The sequence below is a fragment of the Mus caroli genome, unplaced genomic scaffold (genome assembly GCF_978045245.1).
Source record: "Mus caroli unplaced genomic scaffold, Mus_caroli_1 scaffold_16, whole genome shotgun sequence".
Taxonomy (NCBI): domain Eukaryota; kingdom Metazoa; phylum Chordata; class Mammalia; order Rodentia; family Muridae; genus Mus; species Mus caroli.
In genome coordinates, this window is record NW_028227271.1 from 23,432,155 (window position 1) to 23,453,936 (window position 21,782).

Sequence of the window (21,782 nt, forward strand, 5' to 3'; positions counted from 1 at the left end):
AGAGAGCCAAAAGGAAAAAAAATCATATGGAAAATGAAGTAAAGATTGTACCAGATAAGTCAGGGATAAAAAACTGGGAATGGGAGTTGGTAGATTTGGAAAAGTAAAGGCACCTGGCTCAGGCAAGAATTAATTTCCTAGAATAAGAAAGCACGCGGTTTTCAATGAGGGAAAAGAAAACAATGGGTAGGAAATGTTTTCTGAGCAAAGAGAAATGGGACAACTGGCAGACAGCTACTTCAGCAATCTATAGACACAGACTGAGGATGACTTCAAATCAGCCTGGTGGCTTGGAAACAGAAGCCAGAAGTCCACAAAGCTTCGAGAGTATGGAGTGTACAATCTGAGCCACCTTTGAGGCCGAGGCAGGAAGACCTCAAGTTCAAAGCCAACCCGGTCAACACAGCGAAACCCAGTCTCAAACAAGCAAGCCAACAAACAAAAACCAAAGCAGAACAAACATAAATACAGCTCGAAGCCACAGCAAAAATAACTAAAGAACAGGACACCATTTCAAGATCAGTATCAGCAGATTTTAGGATCCAGGTAGAGAGAAATGACTGGTGAGGGTATCCAAGAAAGTCGACAATTTGTAAGCAAGTAAGGCAGAGTGTGCTACAGCCTCTGGGGTCACTTTTCTAAGAAGCCACCTGAATGAGTCCTCGGCCTCAAGGATGGGGAGGTTAAAGGCAAACAAGAAAGTGTCGTACACACTCCTCAGGGCAGCAAAGAAGCGGAGTGCATCAGCTTCCAAAGCAAACAGGGCATCAGCACAGGCCCTGGCACAAAGTGCTGCGGCAGAGTCACAAGCCATGCAGGGAGCACAGGGTCCCCTGTTTAAACATTGCAAGCCAGCCCTCGCTGGTTTAAAATGTGATGCCTTTCACATTTTCATTCTAGTTTTGTTTTTGTTAGTCTTACAAAGAGCCTTTCACTGTGATTTGGAGAGAGGTAAAGGGGGGAGGAGAGGGAGGGAGTGGGGAAAGAGTATTTTCTGGTGTGTGTGTGTGTATGTGTGTGTGTGTATTTTTACAAGTAACACTTTCCCCTTGGCCAGCCAGCCAGCCATGTAAATCAGGAGCATGGGGAGTGCATAGCCCCCTCTCTGTGGAGACTTGTGTCTCCCAGCTTCCCACACTGGTTAATTGCAATAATGAATGTGCTGGGGTTTTTGTTTTTTAAAGGAACTATGCCAAAATGCAAATAAATCATCATAAATGTTAAGCATATTGTTGTAAAAATACAAAATTTTTGGAGTAAAACACGATAGAGAAGATGGTGAACAAGTATTTTAAAGTCAGTAGTTCACAGTTCATCTACTCAGAGACTTATATATTAGGACAGACACATACCCCTGGGTAAAAAACATCCCATGAAAAGACTGTCGCTGAGCCTGATGCACCATCAACAGGGCTTGTGCAGGAGAGTGACAATTCTTTCAGAGCAGTAGTCTCTGTTCTTATCTGGATTTCTTCCTCCAGACCAGAACCCTGTACCTAGCAACTGCTTTAGACATTTCTCCTGCTCTGCTGTGAATGTTAGCAAGACAGACCCACTTTCTACTTTGAACGTTAGTGGTATGTGCACGTGTGAGTGGTGACCTCTTCGATGTGCCTATGGAAACCAAAGGTCAACTATGGGTGTCTTCCTCTATCATACTCCACCTCATTTTGAGACACAGTCTCTCACTTTTTTGTTTACTGCCTGGCAGTGAGGTCCAGGATCCTCCGGCTTCCTCCTCCCCATCTAAGTTAAAGGAGTATGCTGCCATGCCTGTCTCTCTCTTACCTGGGTGCTGGTGATGTGAACTCAGGTCCTTATAACTGCACAGCAAGAACTTTATCAACTGAGCCATCTTCTTAGCTTTGAGTTCCCAGATTGCATATTATATTTTTAAAAAATAAGATACTCCAGAACCGTGTTACAGAATAAATCACACACATTGTGCCTATCTAGCATCTCTTCAGTCCTTTTCAATCTGGGACAATAAGTAAGTACCCAGACCACACACACATTTACCTAATATCAGCCACATAGCATCATATGAGTGAATCAGTACCACCAGTGTTTAATAACCTACCGTCCTGAAAAGAATTCTTATCCCACAAACGCTAAGATTGTACATGTGTGCACCACATCCCACACCATGGTTGTTCCTTTAAAAAGCTTAGTGATTATTGAAAGAAGCAAAATATGGTATGGCCACGGAAGGAGTGGTACAGGAAAGGAAGGCAGTCTATAGTACTACAGTCTGGATCCTGTTGAGGACTGTCTCTAACACAGAATGCTTTTTGTCTTGGTTTGATTTGTTCTCCAAGGCAGGGTTTCTCTGTGTAGCCCTAGCTGTCCTGGAACTTGCTTTGTAGACCAGACTGGCCAGGAACACAGAGGTCCCCTGCCTCTGCCTCCTGAGTGCTGGGATCAAAGATGTGTGCCTCCATGCCCAGCTCACAACACTCTGAATAGGTGTGGAAGTAAACTAGGTCATGAGGAATGTTCCCTGGAAGGGTACACTATGGTACTGGCCCCTTTTCTTCCTTACTTTCTGCTTCTCACTTGGTGAAGTTTTCCTCTATCATATAAACTCTCCATAATGTGCAGTCTTGCCTCAGACCAAAAGCATCAACCCAACAGATCATGGACCCAAACCACCCAAACGATGAGAATGTGAGATAAAACACATTTTAGTTTGCTTCAGTGTTAAACATCTAACTCAGGACTTCACGAATGCTAGGTAAGTATCCTCTAGGTTCAACCCTTTCTTCTTTTCTTTTCTCTTTCTTTCTTTTCTTTTTTCTTTTTTTTTTGGGGGGGGTTGATTTATCTCAAGTCTGTTACAGCAATTTAAAGCAGACTAACACAGAAGAGGACAGAAAGGAAAGAGCTGTTGAAATTACAGAGGAGTAGCTGACAGAAAGCAGGCTGACTTTCTACTGTCAACTCCCTTTCTCCACCTCTGCCTGAGAATCAAATCAAACTCACACTGGCTTGGGAGATGAAGGAACTACACAAAGCCTGCCAAGCTATAGGAATCATCTTCTCCGAGACATGTGCCCAGAGGCCCTTCTGGGCAGTCCCTCCTGTTCCACCTTTCTCCTTTTCACTGCTCAGTCTCTGGCCCTTCAGAGATGGCATCAGCACTCACTCAGGTGACCTAGAGGTCACTTGTGCTGCACAGCTCTCACAGATAAGCTGGCGTGAGTCATCACTTTCTAATTCCACCTGACAGCTTTTGCACAGTTTACAGGTACTCGTCTCCGACAAGTGCATTAGCCAGAAGAGATGAGCTCCATTCTGACTTGTGATGCCTGGCTTCCCTGGAGAGAACTTCAGAATGACTTTAAGTGTTCTAATATTTGGGAGGAGGGGCTGGAGAGATGGATTGGCAGTTTAGAGCACTTGCTGCTCCCGTGAAGGACCTAAGTTCAGTTCCCAGCACCCACATCAGGTGGCTCACAGTTGCCTTTAACTCTAGTTCCAAGGGATCTAATGCCTCTTCTGGCCTCCATGGGTACCAACACTCACATGTACATACATACGCAGACATAAAAGTTGATTCAGGGTAAGGCTAGTTGGTAGATGCTTGCTTTGCATGTACAACATGCTGGGTTTGATCCCAGCATTAAAGAAGTAATGAAAGGACTGAAGAGATGGTTCATCAGTTGAAAGCATTTGTTGTTTTTGCAAAGGACTTGGGTTCAGTTCCCAGAACCTGCATAGTGGCTCATTAACACCCATGACTTGAGTTCCAGGAGGTCTGATGCCTTTGCTGACCTCCATGAGTATCAGGAAGATATGTGTGCACAAACATACATGTAGGCAAAACATTCATACACATAAATAAATCTTTAAATTTTTATTTTAAAAGTAGTAATAATAAAAGAACTTGGGACCTAGGCATGGTGACCCATGTGCATAATCCCAGCATTTAGAAGGCCAAAGCAAGATTACCAGTTTGAAGCCAGCTTGTGCTATGTAGTCAAACCCTGCTCAAAAACAAAGAGGAGTTAGAGATGTCTCAACAGTTGAAGATCCTTGCTGCCAAACTTCATCTCTGGGACTCACATGGTGGAAGAGAAAACAACTCCTGGAGCTTGTTCTCTGACTCCACATGCATTCAACGTGAAAACAGATAAATAAAAATAATGACAATGTTGACTGAATGAAAGAGAAAAGAAAGAAGGAAGGAAGGAAGGAGAGAGGGAGAGAGGGAGAAAGGGAAGGAGGATGGATCTATCTATTTAATGTGGAAAGTCCCTCCTGTTGCCTGGAAGCAGTAGAAACCAGCTGAGTTCCCTAGAAGAGGTTTCAACAGTCACTTAGATAGGACATTCTCCAACCTGTACAACCGCCTGCAGGTTGCAGTGTGTGCCAGGTTTCCAGCTTTTGTGAGCTGTTACCCATGCTGGGGTGAGCCTTGGTAATGCAGCTGTACTTTCATCATTTGTGTTCCCATAAAACCAATAAAACTCACTGGCTCACCAAGTTAGATTTGGGTGGTATCCATACATTGGTCTGCGGTGGGATCTTTATCTGGGGTTGTGTGTTACATCCCCCCAGGAAAAGTCCTGTCACAAGCATGCACTCCTATTCCTAAGTATATTTGTTTTACTAAGTAAATGTTTTCTATTGAGGTAAAACACATAACAGACTAGATCTGTAGGGTTTTTTGGTTTTGATTTTGCATTTGTTTGTTTGTTTGTTTGTTAGTTTGTTTGTTTTGGCTTTTCGAGACAGGGTTTCTCTGTATAGCCCTGGCTGTCCTGGAACTCACTTTGTAGACCAGGCTGTCTTGATTCTTTAGCTGGTACAAAAATAAATGAAGGCATTATAAAGCTAAGTAATGTGGTTATTGGTTTTGGTTTTGAAGTAGGATCCCCATGTTTCCTAGGCTAATCTAGGATGACCTTGAGCTTTAACCTCTCTGCCTCCACCCGAGCGAGCACCCTGCAGCCCCACTGCCTCTGCCTTAAGAGCACCCTGCAGCCCCACTGCCTCTGCCTTAAGAGCACCCTGCAGCCCCACTGCCTCTGCCTTAAGAGTACCATGGAGCCGGGCATGGTGGCGCAACACCTTTAATCCCAGCACTCGGGGGGCAGAGGCAGGTGGATTTCTGAGTTCAAGGCCAGCCTGGTCTACAGAGTGAGTTCCAGGACAGCCAGGGCAACACAGAGAAACCCTGTCTCGAAAAACAAAACAAACCAAAAGTACCCTGCAGCCCCACTGCCTCTGCCTCCACCTGAGCACCCTGCAGCCCCACCGCCTCTGCCTTAAGAGCACCCTGCAACCCCACTGCCTCCACCCGAGCACCCTGCAGCCCCACTGCCTCCACCCGAGCACCCTGCAGCCCCACTGCCTTTGCCTTAAGAGTGCTGAGATTAATGATGTGGAGCGCCATGCCAGGATGCATGGGATTACAAATATAAACCACTACCACATATGGGTCTTAATTTTTTTTATTTTGTGAGTTTGTTTGTGTAGGTTTGTACACGTGTATGCATTGCCCACAGAGGCCAGAAGGTCTTGTTTGAGCCTATGAAACTGGCGTTAAAGACTGCTGTGAGCCACTATGTAGGTGCTGGAAATTAAACCCAGGCTCTTTAGGAGAGTAACCACTGCACCATCTCTCCACTCCCCACACTTAGTTTAAGAAAGTGCTAAGGATCAAATCCAGGGCTTTGTGTATGCTAGACAAGCACCCTACCAACTAAGCTATGTACAGCCGCAGAACTAAGTAATTTGTCTGAGGCATTCACTAGAATTCTGATTGCCTAAAATATGGCAGGCATAGTACAGTGTGTACTTGGAAATGCAGGGATAAATAAATAGTCTTGGTTTTCGGAAGCTTAAACTCTGGGCTGGTGAGAAGGGTTTGTGGGTAAAGTGATTGCTGTACAAGCGTGGACAAATGAGCTCAATCCCTAGAAGCGACATAAAGGTAGAAGAGAAGAACCAACTCTACATCTAGAAGGCTTCCTCGGACCTCCACGCACACGTTAGCAAAGGCACATTCACAAACATGCAGGAAACATTTTTTTTTTTATTTAACGCTTACAATTTAGTTAGATAGACAGACCTAGAAACAGAATATATGTTAACGTATAAACAAGTAAAGTATCAAGGAACAGTGAGAAATGAAGTCTTCCTAGGAAGAATGAATCACTTCACCTCTCTCTGAAAAGGGCTTTAAAAACTTTTTTCACTGTAGTTTTTGAATTCTCAGTCATTTCTGTGCCTGGAACACAGCTGGCACAAAAGCAAGTATCAGCAACACAAACAAACTGAGGGCTTCTGGCTTCTGGCTCCTGGTTCTGACTTTGCATCTTGGCTGTGGCTCTGCACAGGCATGTGCATGGGTGCCAATACTCAGGGAGCTGCGCTGGAGCCCTGTTTCTGAAGCTGCTTTCACAGCCAGTTTACAGACCACAAGGAAACCAAGTCTCAGGAAAGTTAAACATCTTTTTTGGGATGGTGGCTGAGACAAGGTCTCATTGTATAGGCCCAGAGCAACTTGCAACCCTCCTGCCTCCCCCTCAGAGTACTAGGATTACAGATGTGGATCACCATGCCAGGATGCAAATAAAAATTACTACTACTTTCTAATTGTTTATTTATTTATTTATTTATTAATACATTTGTTTGTTTGTTCGTTTTGAGACAGGGTCTCACTATGCAGCTCTGGCTGGACTTGAACTTGCTCTGTAGACCAAGCTGGCCTAGAACTCACAGAGATCCTCCTGTCTCTGCCTCATGAGTGCTGGGATTAAAGACATGGACCACCAAACTTTATATGGACACTTGCAAACTTTATATCTGATCCAACCTGAAAACTGTAACATCTAAGCAGTTATTTGTTTCTGCATTTTTTATTTTGTGTGAGGAGACTGTGTATGCATGTGGTATATATGTGTAGTATGTGCGTGCGCGCGCCAAAGGCCAATATCAGGCCTCTCTTGCCTGCCCCCATTATTTTTCTGACAGGGTCTCCACTGAGGCTCACTGACTCAGCTAAGCTGGCTGTTGGCCAGTGAGTTTCAGCAAAGCTTCTTCTCAACTTCCCTCCGAGGCTGGGGTTACAGCATGCACAGCCAAGCCCAATTGTTTACATGAGTTCTAGATCCAAAGTCAAGCCCTCATGCTTATAAAGGTTCCTTACTAAATGAGTCATCGCCCAGCCCTGCACAGTTGCTTGCTTGCTTTTTGAGACCGGGTTTCTCTTTGTAGCCCTGGCTGTCCTGGAACTCACTTTGTAGATCAGGCTGGCCTTGAACTCACAGAGATTCTCTGCCTGTCTCCCAAATTCTAGGATTAAAGTTATGTACCACTAATGCCTGACTATCACAGTTATTTTTAATTTTAACCTTTTTTTTTTTAAGATAAAAGTCTCAATGTATAGTCCAGATATCCTAGAACTCACTACATAGACCAGGCTGGCCTCAAATTCATAGATCTGTTTGCCTCTGTCTCCTGGGTGCTGGGATTAAAGGCATCTGTCACCATGCCCAGTATGAACAGTTTTGTTTTAAGAAGCAAATCTACTCCAAATATACAAGTTACATACACTACATATCCTTAGCTTCCTGAACATCAGTTAATACCTCAAAAAAGGGGGAAAACATAAATGTACACTCAAAAAAAAAAAGGAGGACTATAAAAATATGCTGGAGAGCTTGAGATTTAGCCTAATGGCAAAACGTCAGTGCTCAGCATTTACAAAGCCCCAGATTCAATCAATCCTTAGCACTGACCCAAAGCCTCTCACAATTTATGATCTTCTGTCTTCAGAGGACAGAGTGTTAACTACTATCTAACTAGAAATATTTAAATAGTACATGTGGGCTAGGCACAGTGGTGCACACCTTTAATCACAGCACTCAAGAGGCAGAGGTAGGTGGGTCTTTGAATTTGAGGCCAGCATGGTCTACAAAGTGAGTTCAAACACAGCCAGGGAAGGCTACACAGAGAAACCCTGTCTTGAAAACAACAAAACACACAAAAATCAGCATATAGATCTATAGATTTCCTAGCACAAGCCAGGTCAGGAGCAAAAATGAGGAAGGCAAAGCTCTGTTCTCAGAGCATCCAAGGAGGAAGATGTCAACACACACAGTCCAGGACAACCAAGCTGTTACTCGGCTCGGCAGGCACACGCTGACAAGAAGAGGGAGGCTATGTACTACTGTCACTGGCTCTAATTCATCAGATAACCATTAGTCAGTGCTTGTGCCTTATCACCCGTGATTACAACACAAATTGACTGTAAACTGTTACAATATAAAATAATATGAGAAGAAATGACATTAAATCTGATACAGTGTCCTGTTACTTGTACTCCTAGCTAGTCAGCAGACTAAGGATGAAGAATCACTTGAACCCAGATGTTCCAGGCCAGCCTGGACAACAAAGAAGAATGCATCTTTAATAAAAACAATGTTAAAAATCTCTAGAGAAGTGGCTGGAGAGATGGCTAAGAGATTAAGAGCAGCCTCCCCAGTACTCAGATTCCAGCACCCACATGTGGTTCACAACCACCTCTGCCTAGCTTCTGGGACTCTAATGTGCTCTCTCTCTTCTGGTCTCTGTTGGAACATATGTATACACACACACACACACACACAGAGTTCCAGAGATGATAAGAATTAAAGATTAGAGCTCTCAGTTTTCCTTGTGTTTCCCTCAAAGAGATTTAGCATGTTTGGATTATAAAGATGTTTCTAGGTGAGAGAAACTGATTTGTACAAAGGACAGTGGCTGCAATTACCTAGGTCTGGTCCTTCCACTAAGCTGAAAACATACTTAAGATCTGTTCTGTCCAATATAAGGTGCCACAAACAACACATGGCTATAGAACACTTGAAACCTGCTTAGTATGGCTTGAGATGTTTCAAGTGAAAAATACATTCTAGATTTGAAAAACTTAACATGAAAAAAAGACTTTTAAAATACCCTACTAGTACTTTTGTTTTGTTACTGATAACATATTTAAATACTAAGGTTTTGAATATATTGAAGTGAGTAAAATGTTACAAAAATCAATTTCACCCTTTCTTTTTACTTTTTAATGTGTCTACTAGAAAATTTTAAATTACATATGTGGTCCACGTTTGTGGTTTGCTTTCTATTTCTATTGGACAGTACCAGTGCAAAGATCTGTAAATAACAGGCAAAGGCACTTAAACTCTTTAGGCAATCCAACACCATTGAGGATTTCCAACCTAAGTGTTTGTGGTAGATTTGGGAAGGAGCACAAAACATAAAGCAATCTTTCAGGAAGATCAGTGTGGGGGCAATGTGTAGGGGTGAAACACTAGAGGCAGTTGTCAATGTCAAAGGCAGCAAATGTCAAAGGGCAAGCAGGCTGCTGGGCTGGAACCTATACAAGGTCTCTAGAATCAACATGCTGCAGAGAGGAGAGAGAAATCAAGAGCAGCTGAGACAGAGAAGAGTAACAGGTGCAACGCTAGGCCAGCCTGAACAACCAGGGTGTAATACTCGTTCAGTGGAAAGCTCCACAGTGATTTCAGACCTATCTTTATGTGGAAAGCTCTCTTAAGAGTGGCATCAAATCTCAGACACTCTCAGGAGGGAGGGAGGCAGCCAAGGCTAGAAGAAATTTAAAAATAACAATAAATAATAAAAGTTAAATTCATAACAAAGTCAACAAATATTTTCTAGGAGTCTGCTGTACACCTGACACTTGAATAGGCTCTGGCATTCGTGGCAAACAAAACAGACATGGCCCTGAATCACAGGCTGGTAACTACAAAATAAAAAGGAGCTCTAAGAGACCTGAATGGGAATAAGGAACTAGTGGACAAATCAGAAAGAAAAAGTCTTCAGAAGCTGGGCGCTGTGGCTTACTCCTATAATCCCAGCATTCAAGAGGCTAAGGCAGGCCAAGAGTTCAAGTCCAGCCTGGGCAACATAATGAACTCCAGGGTATCCTGGTCCAGAGTGAAATCTCAACACAAAACAAAACAAAAAAACCACCCAAAAAGGGAGAAGGTGATGGACTGATTCTTTTGAGGTGGCAAAGGTCTGTAATTCCTCCACTGGGGAAGTCAAGACACAAGGATCACGAGTACGAGACCAGGTAGGCCACATAACAAGACCTAAGGAAGAAAGAAATGTAAAAATTCAAACAAAAACAGAGCTTTGCAGTACTATGTACAATGAGTATGTCAATTAAAAAAAAAAAAGCAACCAAAGATTGGACATATTTTATGAAAGGTGCTTAGTTCTAAAACAAGAATAGTCTCCATTTAACATTTCTTTCTTAAGCCGGGTTCAGGCAGTGAAGTCAGTGGATTCTCCTTCCCTCCCTTTCTCTGCTTCTCGGTGGTCTTTATGCTTCTCTCCCTCTGGATGATTCAGTAGGTGAAAATAGGACAAGCCAAAGACAAAACACCAAAGAGACCGGAGATTAAACCTAGCTGCATGGCTCTTGGGAGCCCTGTCCTCATCCCTCCCACAATGAGAGTTTCTGCCCTACAGGCTTCAAGCAAGGATTTAAAAATCAACAGAGAGGAAGACATGCACAGCGTAAGCCAGTACTAACAGGGAGCAAAAGTATTGTTTTGATTCTAAAACATTTTAAAAACCCTGTCTTATAAGACAAAAATAAAAACCAAAAACCATTTAAGAGTTTGGCCGGGCGTGGTGGCGCACGCCTTTAGTCCCAGCACTCGGGAGGCAGAGGCAGGCGGATTTCTGAGTACGAGGCCAGCCTGGTCTACAAAATGAGTTCCAGGACAGCCAGGGCTACACAGAGAAACCCTGTCTCGAAAAAACCAAAAAACCAAAAACCAAACAAACAAAAAAGAAGAGTTTCTGTTTGTAGGGAAGATTCCAAGGATATGATGGGTTAAAAGAGCCATGTAGCACGGACAGTTTATTTTGTTTTGTTTTTTTACTCCTTTAAGTACTATTAGAAACTACATACTCAGATAATCAAGTTTAAGACAAGCCCTTAAAAACCATGAAGAACAAGCTGAGCCTCTTTAACTCAGCATTCTGGAAAGAGGCAGGTGGTGGATCTCTGTTAAGTTCCAGGCCAGCCTGGTCTACAAAGCAGTTCGAGGCCAGCGGAGGCTACATGATGAGACTTTGTCTCAAAAACAAAACAAAACAAAACAAAACAAAACAAAACAAAACAAAACACACGGAGGCATGCATTCCAAGTGGGACAAACCAGTCTAATCTGTATTCTGGATACTGGTTATCCAGTATATGCCTACCTGTAGAGATCCCTTCCACTTACTACATCGATACTCACACTATACAAGTGTCTCCATGCTCTGCTCTTTAAGGAGCGTTCAAAAACCACCGCGAACACATAGTTTTAAAGTCAAGAACTGAAATCTCCCACAAGCGAAGAGAAACATTTCACAAAAGGCTAGGATGTGTGATTTTTGTACAGCTTACTGCTATGTTTAACTGTGAAGGAGGTACAAATGATGTTTTTATTCACGGAGTCTTGGTTGGTACTCTCTACTCAGAATCCAAGCAGCCAAAAGACACAGGAGAAAGCTTGAAGCTCAAAGTCTCAGACGGGTGACCTGCGTCCAAGACTAAGGATGGATGAGACGCTGCTGTTCTTGGGTGTCGCGATAGCCACTGTAGTGAATTTCACTGGACCAGATATTTATTTAGCCATCATGGACTAACAAATCCGTTAGTTTGGAATTAAAGGCCACGGACCAGCATTAGGTAGCAAACCCTTCCCAAGGCTCTTTCCAACTCTGTCATCCCTCCAGGCCCCTCGCCCCTCATCTGTTTCCTCATCCAAAGTGAGCATCGCCTCACCACAGCACCCTCCCCCCAACCCCGCACGCAGCTCTCGCGGGATGCCCGTGGAACCCCGCTATCGGGGTCCAGCACATGAGCCTGCACGCCCGCCGCGCGGGGATACCGGATGCTCGCGCCCCACCGCCTGGCATTTGCAGCTCCGAGGGCCCTAGGTGACACGAAGCGCTCGGACAGCCGCCGGCCCACCCGGAAGCCCTTTCCTCGGCTCACACCTGCAGGCGCGTGACGCCGGTCTGTCCCGGCCCCAATACTTGGGGACACCCAGGCCCTCGCGACCGACGTGACCGCGCGTCCCTCACACACCCCTCCCCCGCCTCACGTCTGCACATCGCGATCCCACAGCGCGCCCGGGCCAAGCGCCCGGGCCCGCCGCGGCCCACTCGGGTCGCGCGCGCTCTCTCCACCCGCCCCCCCCCAACCCGCCCCTCCCGCCCGGCTCGCTCCCGTCGCGCGCGCTCGCGCGAGGACACGCACACGCTGCACCTCAGCGGGCCGTGCCGCGCGCCCCCGAGGGCGTCCTCAGTCGCCCACCCTGGGTCGCCCCGCTCCGCTCCGCCTGGCGGCTCCCGAGAAAGGAGAAGGCCCGCGCGGCCCACGATCCTCACTCACCGCTGAGCCGCGCCGGCTCCGAGTGCGCGGCGTTCCGCTGTGGAGCCCAGCGGTGACCGCGGTCTCCGCTCCTCCGCAAGCTGTGGAGGCGACGTCGCGGCGAGGCAGAGAGGCGAGGGGGGTCACGGTCGCTCGCTTCACCTTCCCGAAGCTCGGGGACCCCAGAAACTAAAAACAAAATAAACAAACTTTCCCCTCCGCCTCCCTCCCCCAAAACCACAACACAAACACTCTGGCGCCCGCCCACAGCCCCGCTCCATTGGCCGCAGGCAGGATGCCTCTAGCTTTCACTGGTTAGCTTTCGTGCCCGTCAAGCCGCTGGTCCTCCTCCCTTAAGTCCTCGCCGCTGCCGTCTCCCCTCATTGGCTAAGTGCTTCCCGTTTGCCGAGCTGGGATTGGCTGAGCGGCCTGCGCCAATCATGAGGGGACACACCCCCTCAGCATCCCAGAGGCCGCTTCCTCGGTCGCGGACCCAGAGAGACGAAGGGGAAACTAGAGCATGATGGCGGCCGAGATCGCCTAGCGCAGTCATCTCTTCCCCCTTTTTTAGCTCACTAATGCCTCTCTCAGGGGCTGTTTCTCCCAAGCTCCTTTCACCATTCGAGACTGCACTAATAACGGAATCTATACGTGCAGGCTCCTTGATTTATCCCCTCCGAATTGCTGAGTGTGGGTTGGTTGTGCGTCATTGGACTGTCAGGGTGTCGCTCCCAAGTCACATCCTTAAGCTATTGGTGGATCAGCCAGAAAGCGGCCAACAACAAGGGCCCATGCCATTGGTTTGATTCCACTGTTTCCCCCACCCTCCCTACCCGGGCATCTTATTGGGCACTTCGGTGTTGTCCGTCAGATCCGGATTCTCCACACTATGTTTTGGCTGAGGAGTGGAGCGTCTTTGGTCATTGGAAGTTGACAATGATAACTACTATCATTTATTGTATTTTATTCCAAATACAGTGCCCAATTCTTTACAGAAACTATTCTGATTAAACAGTAATTTTACAGGAAGCAAAGCCAAAAGAGGTTAAGAGACTTATCCAAGGTCACCCATTTAGAAAGAAGTTTTGGGGGGCTAGTGAGATGGCTCAGTGGGTAAGAGCACCCGACTGCTCTTCCGTAGGTCCGGAGTTCAAATCCCAGCACCCACATGGTGGCTCACAACCATCCGTAACGAGATCTGACTCCCTTTCTGGAGTGTCTGAAGACAGCTACAGTGTACTTATATATAATAAATAAATAAATCTTTTTTTTTTTTAAAAAAAAAAGAAGTTTTGGGACATAAGGTGGTTTCAAGGCCTGTCTGACTCGTTTCTATACATGCCTTAGTATCTCTGAATAGTATCTGTCCGTCAACCCAGCATCTTATAACTGTTTCCTTCAGAACCCAAATTACTCAGTTTCTGGCAATTAGAAACCTTGTCATTAACATTATTGGAGACTAACTTTAGAAAGATTGTCATGATATCCTCCTAGGCACCATTCTTCCTAAGTTAAACAGTATGTTTTTCCTGACAAGAAGCACGTATAAAAATCTATATTGTTTCTTCGTCTTTGTAAATGGCCATTTTTCACCATCCTTATGTGCCCAAGCAACACTCATACACACCTCTGACCATCTTTAGCTTGTTCCTTTGAAAGAATACCCGAGAATTTGAAATTAGGAGAAATTAAGTCTAGAGTGAGATAAAAGAATCCATCCCTTTAGAAATAATTGATTGCATGCAAATGGAACAGTCCTCTGCCTCCAGGAAAGCTTCCAGAGCCGCTGATGTCGAGCAAGCCATGTGTGTGCTCCTGGCTTCTGGCCACTGGATTCTTTCTCTGTGACAGCTTTAATGGAAGCGAATCCACATTTCAGCCAGGGGAGGGCAGAATGCTTAAGACCTACTACTGCCAGAGTACCAGCCTCCAGCCTCTGGACCTAAACGATCTCCAGGAACCTACTGCTGGACTCTAACCCACACCTGGGCATGTTAGCGTATTACCATCCAAATCCCTGTCCCTTATAGGTGAGGGGGTTCATAGCCCTTGTTTCCCATCGCTATCCAAGCTGTTGTGTAATCTCACTGGCACTGGCTTAACAATGAAACAGCCATTGTAACGTAGCAGTAGGCTCAGCACTTACACCCTTCTAGCAGAGGAAGCCACCCAGCAGAGGAAGACAAGGTATTTCACAAGCATCAACTAAGAGCAAATGGCAGGTATTCCTAGGATAATTCAAGGGCAGGAGGGAAATCATAAGTCAAAGTCTAATAAAGGACCTAAAGAGGTGAAATCTGATGACTCCAAGCACAGAGTTCACACTAGCGTTCAAAACAGAGATCAGGAACCAAAAAACACAGTGAGAAATGTTAAGGGTTCAGACCGTCCCAGCCTTCAGAGTTGATTGTTTTTATATTACTTAAAAATATTTACTTCTATGTTTATTCACATGTATGTACATTTGTATCTATGTTGAGTCTGTGTGTGTATGTGTGTGTGTTGCCCATGGAAGCCAGAAGATGACTCTGGGTGTCCTGGAACTGGGATAGAGACCATTATGAACGGCCTCCAGCACTGATGTTGAGACTCAGACTTAGGTCCTCTGGAAACACAGCAAATGTTTTTTAACCGCTAAGCCACTGTCTCCATCACCTCAGACTTAACCCTCAAGATAATGGTTGGTTTTATATGAATTATTGGGCAAATCCCTGTTATAAGTTCTTTGAAATAGTTTTTTTTTCTTCATCTTTGTGTCCCTTGATATCGATCTGTCTATAAAAGATTCCCCCCAATAACTTATTGTTCAGTAATTACATTGTGAGTTTATTTTAAGCACTTTCCTAAGGTCCAAGGGTGGCTCCACAGATTAAGAAAAATAAAATCTCCTTTGTGCCAGGGACCTCACTGTTGTGGAGTGGGCAGCAGGTAGAGCAATCACAGTGAACTGCTGGAGACTGTGTCCTGGGAGAATGTCAAAGGACTGGGGACCCAGTCTGGGAAGGATGTGGTTCTTGACTTTCAAGTAGAAGTTACATCTCTAAGAACTACAGGACATGTGTGGTTAGCCAGGGAGAGATTGGTGACAGGTGGTGACCTGGTAAGGAGAGGAAGAGGATCAGGAAAACCATAGGTACATCGAGGAGTGGCCCCAAGTCTGCTCTTCCTATAATCCATGTCTTTGCTGTTTCCATATAAGATTGTTTTTCTGACAACATTATTAATGTTGAAAAGCCCAGTATAAGGATATAGACTTGTGGTCTGGTTGAAGACTGCTCAGCAGGTAAGAGCACTGACTGCTCTTCTGAAGGTCCTGAGTTCAAATCCCAGCAATCACATCGTGGCTCACAACCATCGGTAATGGGATATGACGCCCTCTTCTGGTGCATCTGAAGACAGCTACAGTGTACTTATTTATAATAATAAATCTTTGGGCTGGAGCGAGCAGGGACTGAGTGAATGGGGCCAACCAGAGCAAGCAGAGGTCCTAAAAATTCAATTCCCAACAACCACATAAAGGCTCACAACCATCTGTACAGCTACAGTGTACTCATATACATAAAATAAATCTTAAAAAAAAAAAAAAGAGGACATCGACCTGTAATCCCAGCATGGGGGGGAGGCGTAGAGTTCAGAGCCAGCCTAGGATATATAGTAAGACTTGGGTCTAAGAAAAAAAAATCTAAAAAGTAGCACTGAGTAAATGGAACATTTGTTCAATACAACACTACAGGATGTTTTAAAGTAGGAAATAAACATTTCCCACAATGCTATCCTATAGCCCCCCCCCCCCCCCACACACACACAGAGGAGCGTGCCTTCCTGCAGTCTTTCAGGAATAGAAACACACATAGGTTTCATCCTCCAGCAAACAGTGGGATGTGATGCAGTCTTGTCTGGGAGCTGAGATCCCTCATTCCCACAAACTACGGCTTTGGCCAGAATTTCTCCTCTGATCCTATACAGATAGGAAGGAAGCCAACAAATCAATAACATATTTATGATGGGAGGCAAAGGTTTCAAATTCCTGCTGGAGTCAATGTCAGGATTTATAGGCTTGCTAGGCCTGGTGGGACAGTAAAGCTAATGAATTGGTCCAAGGTGCTTTCTGAGCTCCCTCACTGTCATTGTCAGCGGCTTCCTAGCATGCTTTGGTGACGGCAGAATCAACTGGAATCCAGAAAGGCAGTCCAGGCTAGTATATTCTCATTTCCTCACAGGATGCCACATGGAGAAATGCTCTTTAGTTTGCTCAAACCCACCCAGATTTGAAGGAAAAAAGAGTCCTCAGCCCCTGTACATTTGTACACTGACCACGTGCACCGTGTTCCTGGAGCCCTGTACTATTCTGGGAGCTTTGTATATGGTGTTCTGTAAGTTGGCTTTCTGCTGGAGGAGAAGGCAGATTTAATGAGTGATAGCCGCCTTGGATGGCGACCAAAAGCTTCCCAGCCATCCCCAGCAACAGACTTCCTTTATCTCCCTTGAGAGACTGTGCTTCGGTCTCTGCCCTTAGCCTGGACAAGAGCCAAACCAATAGGAACTTTTGCAAAGGATTCTGCAATGACCCATAGGCCTGGGGCAGTTATAGCCAGCTGGATCGATTCCAGTTCTGACTTCTGCGGCACAAGCGAACACCCTCCATACTTTGGCCTTTCAATGCTCTGAGACTTTTGGCAAGATGTGTAAAAGAGTTCGTTAATTCTCAAAGCTCGTAGCAATGAGGTGATCCCCGTAAGGGATTCTAACCCAAAAGTCAAGGTGACAGCTGACAGCTGATGCCGATTACCGGAGCATGGGCGTATTGGTGACCAATAACCAGGAGCAATGAGGGGAAGGGAACAAGCTGGAGGGTGTAGATGACAGAGGACATGCTCACAGGCTTTTATTACATGTGTGGTAGCATTTATTATGCAACAAAAGCCCTTGAGATAGACGCTGTGTCACTTCCAAATCACCTGTAGGTTTTTATGACTGCGTTTCCTGAAAAGCGACTCCGCTGAGCAGTGGACATTTGACCCTTTTGGTGTGTTAGCCGCTTCTAAGACACAAAAGAGCAGTTCACACACACCCCTCCCCCACCCCACTCCCCCATCCCTGTCGTTGACACACGCTGTATGTTAGACACTGTACTGCGAGCTTTGCTTGGATTACAGCGGTCAATCTTTCCCACAATAGTAGTTCTCACTTTCCAGATAGAAAAATAGAGGTTAGCCAATTTGTTCCAGGTTACCACAGGGAGCGGCTGAAACTAGGCAGTCTGACTCAAAACGAGTGAACTCTTGCTCATGAAGCTACGGTGGCCAGAGAACTCGCGTGCCGCTGGAGAGATAAGTCCCTACTGGAACAGTTGACTGGACCCATCCACCCCCATCCCCCACCGCAGCACTAACTCCCAGTCACGCTGTTGTTTCCCTACAAACTCAGGTGAAAAAGGCAGGCATCTTCCTGGCTAAGTTACGCCCTCTGGTGGCCTTTCCTTGCATTCCAACTGGGACCGGGTTTTCTTCAAAGAGCCTTCCTTCCCTCCGGGCCCTCGTCCCAACTTCTTAGATAATAAATAGCCTGTGGCTCTCTCCACCTCGGTCACTGTACCCTCCTTCTCTAGCCCAGGCTTTCATTAATTCGACTGAAGCCGGTTTCTCTAAGCTTTTCTCTAACCTGTTTTGTGGCCAAGATCCAAGAGACTTTCCCAGGCCCGTTTCCATGACTCCCCCACTACGTCTTACTCTGAGATTTCGCTCTTTCTTTGCTTCCCAAAATAGCCAGCTTCCCTCCTACCTCCACAACTGTTCATGAACTTGCCTTGCCATCTCTTTCGGTAGGCCCTTTCCAAGGACCTGCGTGTTCTTCAGGCTTTTCATGGGGAAGCGCTAGGTCCTTATCCTTCCTTCGCCTCTAAGGCCACTAGCCTCTTTGTGCAGGAATATATATATTAAGTCCAATCTGTTACTCTTGACCCTAAGACAATGATACGACCTAACTTTTTTTATTTTTAAATACAGGGTCTCAGCTGGGCAGTGGTGGCACATGCCTTTAATCCCAGCACTTGGGAGGCAGGGGCAGGCGGATTTCTGAGTTCCAGGCCAGCCTGGTCTACAGAGTTCTAGGACAGCCAGGACTATACAGAGAAACCCTGTCTCAAGAAAACAAAAAACATGGTCTCATGTATCCCAAGATGCCCTTGATTCCTTTTGTAGCTACTAAGAATGACCTTGAACAACTACTTCTCCTCCTCCTCCTCCTCCTCCTCCTTCTTCTTCCTCTTCTTCCTCTTCTTCCTCTTCTTCTTTTTTTTTTTTTCAAGACAGGGTTTCTCTGTATAGCCCTGGCTGTCCTGGACTTCCGATCTTCTTGTCTACTGCCTGAGTACTGAGATTATGTGCTCGAGCCATCATGTCCAGTTTATGAAGTGCTGGGGGGGTCAAACCCAAGGCTCCATGCATGGCAGGCAAGCACTCCACCAAGCTTCATCTCTAGCCCCAAATATAACATTTTAAAGCAAAGATTTCTGCCAGTCATGGTTGCCTACATAATTTATAAGGCTGGTATGGACGGAAAAACTCAAGGATTCTTATTTTTAAATTATTAAGATTTCCAAGATGGGGTACTAGCAGAATATTAAATATGGACACGTCACTTTCTGGATATGTGGCTGTGTGGGACATGAAGCTGGCTGTCATGGCAAGCATGCATGTATTAGTTTCTTTGTCCTTTTGAGGAAAGTAAGATAGCAGAGGGAGTAATTGCCAAGGGACATATTGTTTTAAATCGACAATGACGAAGCTGGAAAACAACAACCATTGTCACCCAAAACAAAACAGATTTACCATGTCTGCCTGTCGAGGTTGTGTGAAACTCACAAGAAAACATCCTGCGAAGCATGGCTCCCTCCCCAGAAGCCTTCAGCCTGGCCATGCCATCCCTTCCTGTTGTGTTGTGTTGTGTTGTGTTTTTTTAATCTGTAGCTCAGCACACTCCATCCTCTTTGTTCTGTGAATCTGCCCTTTCTTCGAAGCACTGTCTAAGCTCCTTCACCTCTACCCTTCTCCCACACACTCCAGCTCCCCCCACCCCTGCCCCTGGTCCCCGAATTCTTTCTAGTCCTAGGTGAAAGCAATCCCATACACAGGCTGGCCACAGGTGTTCGCTAGACCCCACGAGACTTGAAAGAAAATGGCCTCCTCACATGCCCACCACAGATCCAAAACAACTTGCTGTCAAGAACAGAGAGGTCTTGGGGACAGATGTTGCATCTGAGTCTTCAGTTGTGTCCTTAATTGCTCCATCTTTAATGCTTCCAATTCTAAAATATTTCTCTCTAGGCTTTTCCACGGTTTCCCCAGAGGGTATCTCAGGAACTGCCTCTTCCATCACGATTCCCCTTGAACTCCACGCCCAGGTCAAATGCCTTCTCTGGGTGTCTATATTCCATCAGCGTCCCTGACCTGTCTCCCTCTGTCCTTGGGATACAGGCCATACCTAACATAGTACCTCAGATCCGATGAGTTCTCGGCGAGTTGCTTTGTCTTTAACCAATAAGTGAACAGCTACAAGTAAATATTAAAACTCTAGGCTCTCGCATGCCCCTTTCGCTCTGGGCACCCAATGGGCACATCTCATAACCTATGAAATAAAGGAAAATCAGCCCCTGCTTCGGAGTTTTCCTTGGGAGGAGATGTCAGGATCCCTCACAGCAGAACAACGACACGTGTCATCAGCGATGACTGAGAGTCCGTGGGAACACAGGTGTGAAGGAGTGTCCTAGGGGAGATGCCAGCAAAGTGGAGTGTGCTGTCCCCATCCAACTTGCCACCTGTCACTACAGCCTATGAGTCCAGGATGGTTTTTCCATTTTCATTAGATTTCTAGTGGCACGAATTGGACCGAGGACTTAGAACACTAGGCTCACAGTCTGCAACTTTTATATCTTCAGCTTGAGTTTTTACATTTTTATTTAGAACTTTTTTTTTGGTCTTAGTTACATATATGTATATGCAGGTGCATGCGCCTGCAGTGGCCAGAAGGGGTCCAAGCCCCTGGAGCTGTAGTTACAGGTGACTGGGAGTTGCCTGATGTGGGAGCTGAAATCAACCTTGACTCTTCTTGAAGAGCAGCAAATGCTCTTAACAAATGAGCCGCCACCCCAGCCCTGAGATTTCAGTTTTAAATGATTAAAAGAATCACAATAAGCCGGGCGTGGTGGCGTACGCCTTTAATCCCAGCACTCGGGAGGCAGAGGCAGGCGGATTTCTGAGTTCGAGGCCAGCCTGGTCTACAAAGTGAGTGCCAGGACAGCCAGGGCTACACAGAGAAACCCTGTCTCGAAAAACCAAAAAAAAAAAAAAAAAAAAAAGAATCACAATACTAACACGTCTTGGCATACTCGGCAAGTACGTGCGGACATCTCCAGTACCCATGAGTTTTATAGAAACTCAACTGTGAACACTTATTTATGTATGGTGTGTGGCTGCTTCAGTGTCGCTCTGAGGTCAGGACAGGCACCACATGTCTCCAATGCCTAAAGCTTTTTTTTTTTTTTTTAAGTGTGGAACACAGTCTCACTATGCAGAGTGGCAGCAATCCTCTCTGCTTCAGCCTCTCAAGTAATGGGATTAGAAGTGTGCACAGTCAGGTTTGGTCCAAGTTCAGAGTATTAATTCCTCTGACCCTTTGTAGAAAGAGCTTGCACACAGAGAGGGATGCTGCAAGCTGGGAGCTGGCCACAAGGTGTCAGCCGTTCTCCACCAATGCCTCTATCCACACGGGCTCCTCAGGAGCCTCAGCATCCAGGACTCCTGGGGAAGGCTGGAGGCTCCTCCAAGTATAGTAGCTGTGAGGGTAAATCAGGAAGCCACTGGCAGAGAAGATCGGTGAGCACACCTGAGGGAGCTTGAAGTTTATTGGAGGAGTGGGGGGGGGGCAGGGAGTGGCATGGGGCAGGAGGGGGGGGGGGAGAGAATGCCGCGCTGGTGTGTCACCGAGTTGGCTGGCTTCTCCACAGTACAGAAGCCTGACTTTTGTTTAAGCTGTATTTTGTACTTATAGAATTCTCTCCAGACAAGAAGTTAAAATTGTCCATCTCACCCATCTCACTCTAGAAAAGTGAGATTTTTTTCAGGAGACCAGCTACGTTTGCTGCCTTCTGAGGTGGGGGCATGATACACATGGAGAGCACAGGTCCCTGTCCAACTGAGTGACTTCGGCAGGTTTTCTCTTCCCTACTTTCAGAACCTGGGCCTTGAAACTCCCTCCAGGTGAACGAGTACTGAGTCCAGTGTGCAGCCAAGAACCATCAATTTGACTAACTGCCAGGGTAGGTAGGTGCACAGGAGAATCTGTCAGAAAATACTTGTGGCAGCTCCAAGCCTGTAGCTTCTCATGCT

The 21,782-nt window shown here is 46.0% G+C and overlaps 1 protein-coding gene across 4 annotated transcripts in view; it reads right to left on the bottom strand.

Moving 5' to 3' along the window:
- Tnrc6b (trinucleotide repeat containing adaptor 6B) overlaps positions 1 to 12,634 on the bottom strand; it is a 216,815-nt gene extending 204,181 nt beyond the window's left edge. For all 4 annotated transcript variants that reach the window (XM_085831814.1, XM_085831815.1, XM_029469460.2 and 1 more), the window contains exon 1: positions 12,418 to 12,634. The gene's annotated coding sequence lies outside the window, so the exon portion shown is untranslated. The remainder of the gene's footprint in view (positions 1 to 12,417) is intronic.
- Between the last annotated feature and the right edge of the window lie 9,148 nt (positions 12,635 to 21,782).